Source organism: Chenopodium quinoa, unplaced genomic scaffold (genome assembly GCF_001683475.1).
Source record: "Chenopodium quinoa cultivar QQ74 unplaced genomic scaffold, ASM168347v1, whole genome shotgun sequence".
NCBI classification, from domain to species: domain Eukaryota; kingdom Viridiplantae; phylum Streptophyta; class Magnoliopsida; order Caryophyllales; family Amaranthaceae; genus Chenopodium; species Chenopodium quinoa.
Window position 1 is genome coordinate 2082270 of NW_018743593.1, and position 16661 is coordinate 2098930.

Here is a 16661-nt window from a genome sequence, read left to right on the forward strand (position 1 = left end):
GAAAGATGTAATTTGGGTCGATGGGCGTAGTCGGGCTGCATATGAAGAATTTTGGGATGTTGTATGTTTTGATGCTACCTATCTAACAAATGTGTATGCATTACTGTCGACACCTAAAAATGTCTCCCCAAAACAAAACCCGTTAATGAACACCTTTCACGTCATTATTGGTCGGGTTGAGTATTTAATCTTTGGAGTTCTTAAATCCGTGTTCTATCCAATATATATTTTCATGAACCAATCCAATTTCTAGCTCATTTCCCTAAACCATAACCTATTTTCCACTTTTCGTGTCCACATTGCAAAACCGAGAGAAACTGATTCTATGGCTATAAAATTTTGATCTAATTATTATTTTTTTGGATAGGCCTTTAAATAAGCTTTCCAACCATATATCATAAGCCCAATTCCGAGCTATAACGAAAAAGTTATGAGCAAAACACTAAACTCGGCCTAAAATTGACACCCTTCCACTAAAACGGTCATATCATTAAATATAAAAATAATTTGACCTGATTTTAATTGGGTTGGAAAGTATACTTGATAAGATTTCCAATGATATATTATATGTCTTATTCCAAATTACGGATCAAAAGTTATGATTATTTTAAAAACGGGTAAAAAACTGAAATTACCGCGCAGCAGCTAAAATGTCGCGACGCGGCAAATGCTGACATGTCACGGGGCTTATTCCCGTGACACGGTGCCCTTTTTTGTAATTTTGCACAGTTTTCTCCCGTGTCTCGGGATTTTGCACCGTGTCACGGTGCAATTTCCCGTGTCACGGTGCCCATTCCGTGACACGGGGATATTCCGTGTAATTTCCGCATACTTTTTACACCGTGACACGGCATACTGCACTGTGCCACGGTGGACAATGCCGTGTCACGAAATTTCTTCCCGTGTCACGGTGCACATCCTGTGACATGGGATTGCTCCTTGTTTTCTCTGCGTAATCCCTAAACGCGTTTTCACTTCCCGTAACCTAAAGATTTCCCGCGTCACTCAGTTTTTCCCCGTGTCACGGGATCTTCCCCCATCTGACGGTGCCTGTCACCGTGTCACGGTGCTCTTTTCTGTGACATGATATTATTTTTTAGGGTTTTTATCTTTTTAGGGTTCCGCGTGTTCCCTCTGCTCATTTTCCCTATAAATAGGACCCCCCTTTCTGCAGTTCGGGGCACCAATAATGATTCTCTCTCACCTTAGACCAAAATTCATTCTCTTATCCCTCTTTAACCTAATTTCTAGCTTCCTTATTCATCCATAATAATTCCTCTAAGCGCTCCACGGAGTCCATACTTAACCCGAGGTTCCGTCCTTAAACCAAGGCGTGAAAGCAATTTAAAGGAACGCACGGAATGTGAGTAATTAATTAATTTAATTATTTATTTTATTTTTATATTGCTAGTATCATGATTAGGGCTATTTTATATTTGATTTGACTAACGCTATTATTGTTAAATTGCTTCCAATATTAATGTTTATTCTATTGTTATTATTGATCACTATATTGCATGTTTAAAGGGAATATGTAATTGAAAATCACGCCTAATAAGATAATTTGGACAACCGGTTTAGGATCCTTTTTAATCTTGTTGTTTAATCAAGTGATCATAATATTTTAGAATTATGTGTTGCATTAAAATTTAGCTTGATAATAGTTTGGAGCAAATTGAATCTCTATTTGTATGCCTTTGAGATCGCAGGAATCGCTTTTCACTATAAGAATCGAGTAGAGGCCAATACGGGCAAATGTGACTCCATGACTCACTTCGTACCATCATCCCCGATCCTCCTTTCGTGATTCCGAACCATATAGAGTTAGTAATCTCATGGATTATGAATGGGGTGTAACCTTCACGGGTCAATCGTTGTTGCCTATCGTTGTCCCTTAATCGTGGTTTCCTTTTATGATCCGTGAATGGTTTACAAGTTCCTTAAAAACTTGTTGGCGGCTCCCTACTTTCCTTGTCCCTAATCGTTATCCCTAATCTTAATGTCAATTCCCACTTCCTATGAGTGCCAAGCATATTCACCACATGCTTTTAACGTAGGCGCACTTCGAGCGAAGCCTACAATTACCATTTGTTAATTTCGTGGGTGTAAACCATCATGGACAAACCATACTGTTGGAGTGTGCATTGGTTTCCTATGAGGATTGTGATAAATTTGATGGATTTTTCAGGAGTGGTTGTCATGTATGAAAAACAAATCCCCAGGAGCAATTTTAACTAATTAGGCTGCGGCCATGAGGAAGCCCTTAGAAGAGGTGATGCTCGAGGCGGGCATCGATGGTGCATCTGGAACATTATGAGAAAAATACCAGAAAAACTAGGCAAATGCAAAGGGTTAGTAAATTTATATTCTTCTTTATGGATAGTTTATATATTGAATTAAATCCTAATGTCTAACGGTTTACAGGTACAAAGAATTCAAACCTGTGCTAAAATCAGTTGTTTATGAAAGTTTGACTATTGAAGAGTTTGAGAATCATTAGAAAGAGTTTATAAATGACTACAGCTTAGAAAACAATGATTGGTTGTCAAACCTTTATACCGAAAGGCATTTGTGGGTTCCCGCATTCTTGAGAGACTACTTTTGGGGGGTATGAAGACAACTCAACGGGTGGAAAGTATTAATAGTTTTTTTGATGGATTTGTAAATCAGACCACTAAGCTTTTTGAATTTCCAATTAAATTTGCAAAGGCGATGAAGAAGAGGGTACGGGACGAGACAGATGCTGATGCTAATTGTGCTAAGTATGTAAGGAGGCTAGTGACTGGTTTTAAGGTTGAGAAGTATTTTCAATGGGTTTACACAGACACCAAGTTCTAGGGTGTGCAGACTGAATGTACTCGAATGATGTATTGCTATTGTAAAGAAAGTAAAAGTTTAGCTGAAAACATAATTGAGTATGATGTAGAAGACCGTGTGTGGATTGTGCCAGAAGGTAAGAGTGAGGAAGTCATAACCGATCGCCAAAGGTATTTCAAAGCCATATTCAACAAGGATACTTTGGAGGTTGAGTGTGAATGCCGCAAATTTGTCACACATGGTATAATGTGCAAACACATGATGCAAATACTTGATAAGAATTATGTGTTTGACGTTCCTGAACAATATGTTGTTAGGAGATGGCACAAGGATATACTTAGGAAGCACATACGAGTTGCCGTGTCATACCAAGACCCAAATAAATATGCGGTTGTTCAAAGGTACAACAAGTTCATGGCTAAGTTTGAAGAGTTACGCAACGAAACTGCTATGTTGAATGAAGATGTTGTTACCACGGTTAGCAAGGCTTTAGCGAATCTTAGGGAAGAAGTTCTACAGTGGAGGAATAAGGAGGTTGCAGATAGTTCCACCATATCTTTTCTTGATGAGGTTACCGATCCTAATTTGTCAACAAACACAAGCAGGAACAATGTGTCCACTATTGATGAGCCTATTCAACTCAACGACTATACTATTGATTCTCTGTTTGAAAGCCAAGAACATGTCCCACCTCCTAGTATAATTTCAGTGAGAGATCTTAAGGTCACAAAAAGACCTCGTGGACGGCCTAAGGGGTCTCGTCAAAAGACTTTGGCTAAGATGGGTTTCAAGATTAAGAAAAAACAAAACACCACTATGGTTAAAAGTAACATAGATCTGGCCACCATTGATAATGGAAAGAGCAAACGAAAATCACTAGTACAAAATGCGATTTCAATGGGGTCATCACACAATGTAGCCATAACACTTGTTTTCGTATTACATGTTTATGAGGGTCTTTCATTTTGGTCGTTGATAACATTTTTTGTTGATGTAGGCCAGGAAGGTTAAATTGTTAGACGATTTGGTGCCATTAAACGCGTTGAAAAAAAAGGTACGTATTAGTGCAACCAAATGTTCAGAACATCGTTCTATTGCTGCTTAACTAAATTCTCTTACAATTGCATGTGTTTACATTATCAAGATAAACAAAAGGCCACAAATGACTTGACTAGCCCTCGACCTCCAAAGACAAAACGTAGAGGGAAGAAGAAGGCTTGAGTATTATTGATGTATTCTTGTTATGATGTTTCGAATTCAAGAAGGAAGTAACTACGAATAGCAATTTGTTTTATTAACTAATAATTGTCAGACCTATGTTTTATGCAATCCTAAGTTGAGGTTAAACATTTCATGCATAGTTTTAACAGTTGTTACATTTGTGTAAAGACTATGGTTTAATTTTCTCGTTGTTGTAATGTACTTGTTTAAAAGTTTTTTTTTTAATTTGCGATTCTTATATTTTATGTTGGGTTGCAATACTATTAATACATATTTTATATAAATATAGAAAAAATTGGCTATCACCTCACTCCTTTGTATTATTGTTTTGGCCTATTGCCAAATACTAGAAGTTCAAAACACAAATACTTAATTATCCGAACTGCCCTAGTATGGATTTCATGTTTTCGAATTATTCCTAAATCAACCACAACATATTAGCTTCTTAGGTTGTACCAAACTACCAACCACAAAGGATGGTCTTCAAAGGCCATACAGGCTTGGGCCTGTACAAAATACAATTTTGTCATCAATTTTTGTTATTTGGGCCTTGACTATTGAGGGAAAATAAATGGCCCAATAAACACTCTTGTGGCTCCAAAACCGTGGGCTTTAGATAAACATTAAAACAACATAACAAATTATTTTTTTGGTTATTGAATAAGGATGTTATTAGGTAGGCTATTTTATACTCCATTTTTTAATGGACCTACTTTCAAAAATCATAAGCAAAGTTGTTTGTCTTCACCACTAATATTATTTGTGATGTAGTTGGTGATTTACTTGGACTTGTGCATTTCATTACCCTCTCATTACAAATTTCATGTTTGTGTAAAATTTAAGAGTGAAGTCACCTCTACATACGACGTTACGAAACAAATTCACACATAGTCACCTTTATCACGCATACTAAAGTCCAAGTTAATTATATAAGTCAACACAGTAACCTTTGACAGCCTACATACTTCCGTAAAATATTTTTAAACTAAGGCGCGTAATCTCATCTTCAGTGTAGTGATTAATTTTGTAATTTGATAGAGCGACTCTAGTTTCTTTGATCTTACTGATTCACAATATATTAGTTAGAAGCAGTATCAAGTAAGATTAAATAATTAGTACATTGCTATAATTTAATAGTTTTGTGACGTCACTGATGCATAATCCGTTGTACAAGATGCTAGCCCATACACACACATTTAATTTCATTCATAATAACAACTTTTGTACAGTACACCACCTACAACAACTAACAATGGGAAATGGGAATCCTTGAAACTCAAATTATTAGATTGAAAACAGAATACAAGCTAGTGGTAGCACCATAAATTACATTTTACGCGCGTTGTTAGATAATATTTAACAAACTAAATAGTAGCAAATTTTTCTACATCATCACTTGAATTACCACCATCCTTTTCCCCAACTATAATATCCAGAGTTTCATCAGAGGAATCAACTCTTTCCCTCTTATCAACAGTGATTGGGGCTACATTGGTCACACCTCGACGAATGTAAATTGGAACGTTTAATCGTATCTTCTTTGTAACAGGACCACGCTCTTCATGCTCTCCCCACACTATTACTCCTTCATCATCTTTATATCTAGTCCCTCGGACTTTTCGCTTCCTATGTGTTCTTGTGCTAGAATCAGACCTTTCTAAACTACTACTCGAATCACTACTCAATGGATAGGGTTTTTTCCTCCTTATAACCCTCTCTGGTCTCCATCTATTGTAGTTAACCAAATTAATAGCAGAATCTTTGTAAATGTTTGACCTTTTAAGTCCAATAAGCTTTTCGGTGCACATGTCTTCATGAAATTCCCCAATCTTGACGTTTTGTTGGGAATTGGCAATTTCACCCATTCTTTTACCAATTAGATTCTGCATGTCCCCAGCTGTAACTCTACACTCATCACTAACATGACCAATTCTGCCACATTTTTTACAAAATACAAATACATGTTCATAACGAAGAAATACCCACACAAATTCTCCCAGACTTGCTTCAAAATAAAATCCAAGTATTAGTGACAGCTTCAAAGGAACACGCAGTTTGACCCTTAGAAATTCTTTGGTTCCGGGCCTCATAGTTTCCTCATCAAAGTACAATATTATTCCTATCTCATTAAGGATTACCTTCACGAACTCCAGTGAAGAGGCGTTCATCGGTAAACCTTCCACCCGCACCCATAGACATGCATATTTAAATCTGAAAGGCTGCACTAAGGCTTGCGAATACCACGGTGCCATGACATACAAAGCTTCATTTAAAGAAGCAGTTTCCTGATCCACCAGATTATCCCGATCTCGGATGTCGGAGCAATGCATCATAAACACAGAACCCACTTTTTCTACAACAATTGAACCGTTCTTTCTCCACCTTGAATCGATCCACCCTTGAACTCTTTTCTCAGAAAAACTCCTACTATCGATAAATTTTCCAACAACCACCATTGGGAACACCCGGTCTGCAGGTCTAGGAGGTTGATCTTTTAACCACACTTTGGGACTGTGTCTTGGCAGGCCCCTATGAGATATAGGTAGATTATTGTTGTTAGCTATAGAAGGGTTCACACTCATTATCAACTCGAAATTTTAGAATTTTGTTATTTGATTTTTTTTTCCAGAGAATTTTGAGGCACTAGTTCTTGCTGATCAACTTTTGGAACGAGTATACTTCCTTTTATTCACAAAGGTGGTGGTTCCAGTTTGGCTGTCTACATATATTAGTTAGGGTTCTGAATGTTTAATTCTTCAAATTAGTAGTTAGTTGAATAGGTATATGCTTAATTCTTCTAATATAATACAGTAGCTTAATACATAGTAAACATATGATGAAAAGAACAAAGCCTAGTTGTAAAAAGATAACCACAGAAAATCATTTAACATAGAAGTAACACCTAAAAATTTACTATCTTAGCAATGTAGTAATATTCTTTTATTTATGATCATTTAGAAATTTAAAATGATTAAATAATGAGCCTATAAATTTTAACAACTTCGTACTCCAAATTATTTTAATGTATATATATTATTTTTGGTGTTATGATAACCACAACAGCGGGGATGAGAATCGATCCCAAGTTCTCTTGAAATCGGGAGGGAAGCTCTAACCACTTGAGCTATCCCTCCCTCTCAATGTATATATATTATTGGTTTAAATAAGAGTGTTACATTTAATATGATTGTATATTGTTGTCAAATATGATCGTAAGTTGTTTAGGTAAATATCATTTGTTGAACCATGAAATATATTCCTAAGATTTTATAGGAAATAATATACTATTAAAATTTCTTTATTTAGGATTATGATAATGAGCGGGAAAAATTTAAATGAGATAGCAACATGTCTCAAGTTTGCTACTACTTCCATCTGTTATATTATGGATATAGATTAAATCAATCCAAAAAGATACACCAAAGTCAAAATTAGAGCTGTACATGTAATGTACTCCATAAAATTCCAATTGCTCGTTTTTTAAAAAAACAATACACTTATAAAGATCAAACAAAATACACTAGAAAATACGAAATTTACGGAGTATTATTACTCGAACAATATATTAAGCACCCAAATTTTTATTATTAAAAAAATTTAAAACAAATAAAAAATCATTGACATATAAAACTAGGCACCCATATTTTACATTTTTTTAAAAAAAAAATTCTTTGAAACATACTCCTTGAAACATATGTCACGAGTAGCTAAATTTTAAAAATGTTGTCTTCTTAATTTCTCCCATTAAAGGCTCTCTTCCCCAGTCTTCTCCCCTCTACCTCATTTACTTCTCTACTCAGTTCACTCTCTCCTCCTTTATCAAATAAAAAAATCAACTCCGACCTCCATTTTAATAAACCCCAATTATCCAGGTTCTTTCATTTCTTCATACTCTGCTACTTACTCAATAACCCTTTTCGATCTTCCTTTTTGCATTTCAAGTGAACAAATCTATAAAACATCCTAAAATAATGACATCGGTTAAATACACTGAGCATCGAAGTGTCACTACAAAGCTTCTCCATTTATCTTCCCCATCTCCTTCCCCTAAAATCCTCAAAATTTCAGTACGAGATGACGATGGTACTAACTCTTCCGGTGATGAAGATGACAGACCCACTAGTCAAACCCGAGTTGTAAAGCATATTTCTGAGATCCAATTTCAAATAACCCGGCCTGAAATCTCGACTCAGCCGGCGTTCCAAGCGCAAGCTCAACCGCAACCCTAGACCAGAATAATGAGGCAATCTGGTAAGCGGGTTCAGAACGAGAATATCCGGAAATACAGAGGAGTCCGGCAATGTCCTTGGGGGAAATACATAGCGGAGATTCGATATCCGGGGAAACGTTCAGCGGTTTGGCTCGGAACATTTGATACAGCCGAAGAAGCTGCCATGATTTACGACAAAGCAACTCTCCTAATACGTGGGCCCCACGCTAAGACCAACTTTTACCTACCAGCGGTGCCAGTAAACGGCGTTCCGTCACTTTCTGGGGAGATTGAGAAGAAGGATGAGGTGGCACCGAGGCTGTGTTTGACGTCCTCAGTTCTACGATGTCATCAAGGAGGAGATGACGTGGAGGAGATAAAAAAAATATATACATGGAAGATATTGGATGTGGGGCCATAGCAAGTAGTAGTACTACCACCCAAAATAACACTAGCAGTATTAGTTGTGATTTTATTGGTGACCGGAAACCGGAAGATCATGTTTTGAGTTTACCAGTGAAAGAAAGTTGTGATATGCAGGAGTTGGAAATATCATGGTTTTTGAATGGATTGTTTAGTTACGATGACGCGCCTAAAACATTACTTGATGTTTATAATTTTGTTCCTGATTATACGTCGTCTGAATATGGTCGTCTCGAGGATTTAAACGGCGATTTTGATTTGGAGGGTCCAGATAATCCACTCTCAACCAATTGTGAAGTTGATGATTATCTATTGTGACTTTGTGAGTCTGCAAGCTGCTCGAAGATTAATTAACGATTTTTGGGGCCTGATTTTCACCTATTAATTAAATTATTATAAGTAATTTTAAGGGGAATTTGTTCAAAAAAATCTCCCCATAGCTAATGTTAGCGGGTAATTAAGAAATTATTTAATGTAATTATTTTAATTATCAAAGTATTTGTTTTTATTTTTTTTAGTACTGATAGGCTAGTAGTATATCGGTGAAGGTTTTTGTTATTAATGATCACCACCCTATCCTCTTATCTTTTTTAAGTGTTCTTAAAATTAACCTAGTAGATGTTTTTTCAAAACCTTTATATGCTTAATTAAATGGTGAATGTATTATCGAATTTGTGTTTGTACTTAGGAAGAGATTATAATTTTTTTTTGGTGTTCATTTCTACTTGGAAGTTGATGGAAAAATAAAAATCATGTTGTATAGTTTAATTTAGGTTTGTTCAGTATAGTTCAATTTAGGTATGTTCAATTCAGTTCAGAATACATAAGTGCAGTTATGTTCAGTTCATTTTGGTCAAGTTCCCCTTAGTTAAGCTCCTAATTTCCTTCTATTATGACATATTCATTACAGTTCAGTTCAGTTCGTGTCAATTAAGTTAATTTTAGTTTAGTTTTGTTCAGTTCGGTTATGTTCAGCTAAGTTTAGCCAATGAGAAGATGCCCTAAATGGTGTGATGAAAAGCTAACTAGTGTACTCAAACGTTGAAAATCAATCTAGCTCAATACCGTTCATTTCAGTTTAATTCAGTACAATTCAGTTCAGTTCAGTTTGGTGCACTCCATTACAGTTCAATCCAATTCAGTTTATTGAAGTTTACCTCCAACTTCCTTGTGCTTGTTCTTAATACATGAACTCATTATGTCTACACTTTTTACTCCACCCCTTTCGTGTGCATTAAGAAGCTACAAGTAGACATGTACCGCGTAACTATATCTTACATTTGGATTTGATCAAAAATTTGATTTATACATTCGTTTCATTTATATTGATTTACAGGCAATTTGATATTTAAGGAAGTATATTTTAGATTTTGTACAACGTGTTAATTATAATTTAGATACAAACCTTATTTTAATGTTAAATTTTTTTTAAAGTAAGTAATTTTGTACGTAAAATTATTTTCCGTTATGTTGCCAAGTGTATTTCCGCTGTTAGTGTAATGTAATTGATTGGGATCATCCCTTTAATTTTTATTTTTCAACATTACCATATTAATGATTTTATATATATATTTTTTCCAAAAAAAATTAATAATATAAATATATATATTGAAACTAATAATAGATACAAAAGATAATCGAACACCAAACCAAACCATATATTACATAATACACCTTTGGAATTCTGATTCTGTAGATCATATTTCATATGAAATTTTGCATAATTTGACACATAGAAATTGAATACACATCAAATACTAACTAAAAGAGTAGACTATCATTTAAAAAGACAGCTTAGATTCTACATATCCCCTTGTTATATTCATCCACTTATACAATTACTCAAAGCATATAGCTGCCCTTCATTCACTCGAACGACTCCTCGGGAAACACGAAGCATTTAGCTTCATGGCCAACTTCCAGAAAAAACTAACCTTTTTTTTCCACTTCTTTCTTTTAAGATGACCCTCCGTCTCTTGTTCAACGACTACCAACCTCACCGCTTCCTTTTAGGCCTTCGAGTTACGACTTGTAATCCTTTCCTCAAGGTAGTCTTCTAGCCATATATACTCCATGAGAGTAGCACTAGTTTTTTTACTTCGGACCCACACCTTGAGTTATTTGGCGTAACTATCATCTCCCTCAAACCGGGGTGATAAAAACGATAGGAGACAAAATTGGAAAAGTGAAGCTTGGCTCTCTACCTATGAGATTGGGGGAAATTTCATCTACGTTAGTGTAGACACCCATTTGTGTCTCCCCAAAACCAAACCCGGTGATGAGTACCTTTCGCGTCGAACCATAATCGAATGAAGCGAAAGTGTGGAAAGTTTAGTGTTGCGGAAAGTTTTAATTTTCTTTTCTCTTCTCTCTGTTTTTGAAAACTTATTTTAAGAAAACAGCCAATCCAGTTTGGTTGGTCCATGATATGGGTCCAATAGTAGTGTATTTGGATGGGGCTTGACAAGAGCTTTCCAACTATATATTATAAGCCCAATTCCGATGAATATTGAGGAAGTTATGGTCAATTTACTAAACTAGGCCCAGTTTGAGCATTATATGCGGCCCAATGATCTAGAGGAGAGCCTAATATAGATTTATTATTCCTAATGCAATTAGGAATGATTTTAGTCTTCTAGATTCTTCTAGAAGGTTCTTTTCATTCCTAATTCAATTAGCATTGATAAATTGACTTTTGTTGACTTTTTAGAGTTTTAATTAAAATCAAAGAGCATTTTTGAGAAAAATATACGACTTTATCCTACAGTACGAAAAATTTATTTGATTTGAGAAAGCGCGTCAAAAACAGGCTTGGCGCCTGGAGCTAGGCCTGGCTCCTGGCGCCTGGCGCCAGTTAGCCAGGGTTGGCGCCAGCTCTGTTTCAGTTGCGCCAGGACTCTGTTCTGTTAATTTATCTTTTTGGCTGATTTCTCTATAAATAACGACGTAAAAACTCCGTTTTCATTCACCTACAATCAGTTTTCATTCATCAATTCTCTCTCATTCTCTTCTATAATCATTCACCATCTCTCTCTCTTCTAAAAATTGATTTTCACGTACAAAATTCCGCATTCACAAGATCTAGAAACACCTAGCCATATTCGAAGTTGCCTTCGCCCTAGATGTGAAAGGTTTTAATTTCTGAGGGTTTGGTCCCAAATCTCTATTTCAATTATTTAATTTAATTGTTTGATTATTATTTTCCTTGAAGTTACTAACGTGTGTATTTTGTTATTAGAAAGAGGTACGAGACATCAAAGTAAGTACTTTAATTGATTTATTGATGTTATGATGTAGAAATCATGTTTATGTTGTTATTATGATATTCCTAGTATCATGTCTAGGGTAACTTTAATATTAAATATGATTGTTACGATGCTTCCTATGTTCTTCCTAATATTTATGATTGTTAGTATCATGTTAGGGTTAAAGATTTGATTTTTATCGCTTAGTGACATGCTAGGGTTTGTTATTAATCTTGTTAGTATCATGCCTAGGATCTTGCTATTTTTATTATGCTTTAATATTAACATGAGCATGATTATGATTATAATTGTTATAATGATTATGAATATTATGATTATTATCATGATTATTTCAATTATAATTTATTTTTATGATTATTATTATCATGTTGCTTGATGATTTTTGTATTGCTTGATCACGCCTTTTATGCATGTTTAAAGGGAATCTATACTTGTAATCACGCTTAATAAGATAATTAATAATCTTGTTAGGGTTAATATGATTATGATTTCAAGTGATCGTCAATAATAGATTTATTTGTGCATTAATATTCAACCAACATAGATAAACAGGTTTAGGGTTAATCCTATTGATTGTATGTTAATCCGAAAGCGCACATGAATACGATCAGAATAAAGTAGAGGCCTATTATTAGGGCAGGTTCAATCTCTTTTAGGTTGGATTTGTACCTTCATCCCCGAACCCTTATTTGGTTCAAGACCTTATGGAGTTGACGATCTCTTGGATCGTTAAGGGGTGTAACCTTCACCCTGTGAACGGTTTACAAGTTCCTAAAACTTGTTGGCGACTCTTTTGCTCTATCTTCTTCTCTTATGGACGCCACCGTACTTTAGTGTATGATCACAGTGGGGTTTATTTGGCGACTCCACTAGGGAGGATTTCTATTTTAATTCCTGAATTTGTTTCGGAAATGATTTAGAATGAGTGGATGAGACTCGAAACGTTCTAAGTATTTCATGTGCGTAATTTTGATTAACATTATTGTCATATGCATAAAAAAGATCTCATTGGAAAGACCATCCGTAATGTGTTAAAAACATAGGATTTTACACGTAGGAAATTCGAGAAATATCTTTCACAACTAGGACCGAAATAACACCGCGCGAAACTGGAAAATTTTATCGAGCACAGACAGCTGCTGAGGCATGTGGGAAGTAGCGCCAGAGGCCAGAGCTTGGCGCCAGAATTTTAGCCGTAGCGCCAGACACCAGCATTGGCGCCAGGCGCTACAGTTAAAAACTGGCGCCAGTCTCTGATTGCTGGCGCCAACTTCCCCCAATACCGAGCCAGAAATATGCGTTCTAATTTCAACCGGTTTTTCGTATTGTTTGCTCGATCCTACTTCCTGATTGAATTTTTTCTCACTTTTCTGAAACTCATATGTGTTCTACATATGGACATAACTCTCTGGGAATTCATGCTTCATCTACCTGATTGAACGCTCTGTGCAACAAAGGGTACATCCGAGATGTTGAATTCACCAAACCATGGAAGCGAGTTTTTTCTAAAACTCGCGGTATCCCATCCACTCGCGCCAACCCTTCACGGCTAGGCTTCCGCGCGGTGCATCCGGACAATTAGTCATGGCTCCTCTATTGACTAAACCATATCCCGAACTTTAGAGAACTAGAGCTATGGTTAGGTCGCGAACTCATTGCATCATATTGTGCCTACTTTACTAATTGTGCATTATTTGTTGTGCATATATTCTATGTTTCTCTTAACCGTTTGTTGACTTGTGTTCTGATTAAATAAATTAATGACTTAAAGAACTTTTCCTAATTAATTAATTAATTAATCAATTTGAGTCAATAAAGTCTAATATTTTAATCAGAATTGACCAAGTACGACTTTAGGCATACCCCTTTTGATTAATAACACCGAAAACAATCCCATATTGAAGCTCCAGCATTGGCGCCAAAGTCTGGACTGTAACGCCACCTTGTGGAGTGTGGCGCTTGGCGACAGCTCTGTCGTCTGGTGCCAAGCTCCACAGTGCGACGCCAGTCCTGTCGTTTGCTAATTAATCAGTTTGCTAATTAAGTCGGTTAATTTTCGCTGTCAATCATACCTTGTCGAGTCATTAATTGAGTCTAGTCACATAGTCTAGCCACATGGTCATGACACGAGTCTCAACATGTCACCTACACTCACTAGTATTAGCACACACTTTGAGTATATGTCACCATGACCATATCTTAGGTTCATGCATGAGTCGGTTTTTTCCGTCATTTGAGTTGGGGGGTACACCCTATTCCTAATTCTTCATATCCCTCCATCTACATCATTCTTCTTTCACATTCTATTCCAATCTTTCTTCACTCCCTCCATCCATTGCATGTTGAATAAAGTTTGAGTCAAATAATTAACAATGAATATCCCCAAATTCCTTTTCCATAGTACTTGGTCGAGAAGAGAAGGGCGATTAATCAAGGACAACCTTTTTATTCAGGTCTCGCCTTTTGATAAGCCGATTCGTCAAAAGAGGAAGGCTAAATAGATAATGGCAACTCAAGAAGAAGTCAATGAGCTTAGGAACCAATTGGTTACCGTGACTGAGACACTGAAGCTACTCACACTCAAGATCGATGATCCCGTGAAGCAACAACAAATGAACCTCATCATGCAAGAAAGTTTAAGAAAGCTATCTAGTGACTATAAATTTCAGGGCATGAGTTCACAAGGGGTCTCGCTGGACAAAGATCTTCTTCCCCAGAAGTTCAACGCCACTGACATCCCTAAATTCAAGGCAACAGATAACCCTTACTTCCATCTAAGAGCTTTCGAAACTATAAAGAGTATTAAGAGTATCGATAAGAAAGTTTTCCCCTCTCTGTTCTCACTATCTCTTGAAACCGTTTGCCAACAATGGTACTTCTCCCTTGACAAAGAGAAAACCTCTACCTGGGAATCGATAGTAAACGCTTTCATTGATAGGTACAAGTGCAATATTCATGTTGAAACTGATTATAGACAACTTGAGATGCTAAGACAAAAAGAGAATGAAGGCTTTACTTCTTTCTTTAATAAATGGAAGGAAACTTCTGTTAAGATGATTGAGGTGCCCACTGAAAAATAATCTGTGAGGATGTTTATCAAGAATCTCCAAGAGAAGTATTCGAAGCATTTGAAATATCAACACAATCTGAATACTTTCAAGGCCGTTTATGACATCGGAATTGAAATCGAAGATGACCTTGCAAAACAAAAAGCTACTAACAATAATAGCCACAGTGGCTGGAAAGGAAAGAAGAACGGCAATCCTTCTTCTTCCAAAAACGCCTACTCTAGTAATAGTGTTAGTACTTTCGACCTTAGTGATATCCTAGCCATGGGTAATCGAAAGCAAATGAGAAAGGATTTCACCCCTATTGGAATTAGCTACGATGATGCTTTTGATCGACTCCATGCCAAGGGACTCATTACTCCCATTGGACCTATTCAAGATCCCCCACTTGAGAAGAGATCGCCTATTTGGAATCCAGACGAACACTGCAAGTACCATCAAGGTAGGGGTCATGCTACTGAGAGCTGTTGGAAGCTAAAGGAGGCTATCCAACATTTGATTGATAATAACAAGCTTCCAATACCTCCAGTCGGCAAGAACACCAAGTGATGATAAACACAAGGCAAGAGGCGAGCCGCAACGACAAGATTTCATGATCTTTCTTTTTTCTATTTCTTTTTCATTTTTTTCCTCTCCCCAATAAGTCTAGCATAGGCACCTTTCTTTTCCCTTAGATTAATTTTTTAGATTATTCCTTTTTCCCTTTTAATAAAATGAGCATTTATTTCCTTATATATGATCATTTCATTATATTGCATTAAAAAAAAATTCTGTGTCGAATTAAGCACAAGGTATACAAATGATTTGAGGCACCCCTTGTAGCCACATCATATTGCCTTTCACCCTTCAATTATACATCCTTTATTCATAAACCACTTTGAGCCTCGTCTAATGATAGACCTTTCTTTTTTTTCAACCTACATCTACCTAACCTTGGGATGGGATGGTGTGTAACTTATGCAATTCTAAAAAAAAAGAGCTTGAGTGATTTCAAAAGATCAAAATATAAATATAAGCAAAGAAAAAATATAATAAAAGTGTACAAAAGGGCAAGTGTTCCAATGTCTTTGATATGAAAATATCTTTGATAAGAAAACACGTCTCAGATTGCGTCTCTTATCAAGTGCTCGGTACCGTGCCTGAGGAACATGAATGCCAAGCAAGTGATAGACCGCATGATCGGGATTGCCCACACTTATTAAAATGAAATAAATGCTAAAGCAAAAGAGAGAGCTAAATAAAAAGAGTAGAAACTCAAGCATAAAAATATAAAGACTCAAAAGCAAGGTTGCACACCTTGGGGGCTTATCTAGGGTCTTGAGCCTTTTTATCCCTTTCTTCTATAACCTTTAGCCTAACCACGTTACAACCCTTAAAAAGACCTTGTTGAGGTATACACACTTGTGCGAGGTTCGGCTAGAGCTACGTTCGGCCTGATTCCTAGCGGATACAAAGGCAACCTTGATCACATCGAGGTGCGTCCGTAATAAACATGCATTCATATTCACATTCACACACTTACACCATGGTCATATCAAGGGATCTCCTATGCTCATCCCTATTTACTTAGAGCTAGACTTCGGGGCTTGATCCTTACATCATTAGCTTACCTAGCCTAAAGAGTCACCACCATTTGACTCTTTTTTCAAATGATGT

At 36.3% G+C, this 16661-nt stretch overlaps 1 pseudogene; it reads left to right on the forward strand.

Moving 5' to 3' along the window:
• Nucleotides 1–7398: 7398 nt before the first annotated feature.
• On the forward strand, nt 7399–9047 carry LOC110682722 (annotated as a pseudogene).
• The last annotated feature ends 7614 nt before the right edge of the window (nt 9048–16661 follow it).